The following is a 655-nucleotide window of genomic DNA, read 5'->3' on the forward strand; positions in this document are numbered from 1 at the left end:
ATTCAGAGAGGAAAGGCTCTGTGAAAACATGAGATACTGCTCCTCAAACACAGCTTAAACTTTGTTTCTTCAGTAAGTTTTGATACCAAAGAACATAATAAACCAGACTTGGAAGCTTGCTTAAAGAGAATATTGTCCTCATTCCATACTGATCCCTCCTGCTTTTTTGTGTATTATCAACTCCTCGACCACCTGACAAAGACATTTTCTAAAGATCATTTTCCAGAATTAGACTTTATCGCATTCTCATTTAGTATGCTATGCTATGGCTTCGATAACATGAAATCAATTTCTTAAAGTCACAAAACAAGATTTTGACGTGAGGGGATGTCCCTCTTTTAGAGTTCCCTTCTGGATAAGATACTGGAGGCCTCACTGCAGGGAAGTCTTGAGAAAAAACAATAGGAGGATGAGGGGTTGTGAGGGTTTTTTTTTTCCCCTAAAAAAAAATATCAATAAAATAACTCTTGACAATGTAAAACAGTGCCTCTATCTGGGGTCAAGGCCAGAGCAATGGACACCTTATCCCACTCATCCTCTTCCTCTGATAAAGCCCCAACCAGTACTAAAAAGTCTTTTTCATAAGAGCCTAGAGGCCTTTTTTAAAAGTGTTTGAAAAAGAAGTAGACAAAGGAAAACTGAAATCAAGAGGATT

The sequence above is a fragment of the Moschus berezovskii genome, chromosome 12 (genome assembly GCF_049115385.1).
Source record: "Moschus berezovskii isolate FMDL1 chromosome 12, NW_MosBer_1.0, whole genome shotgun sequence".
NCBI lineage: Eukaryota > Metazoa > Chordata > Mammalia > Artiodactyla > Moschidae > Moschus > Moschus berezovskii.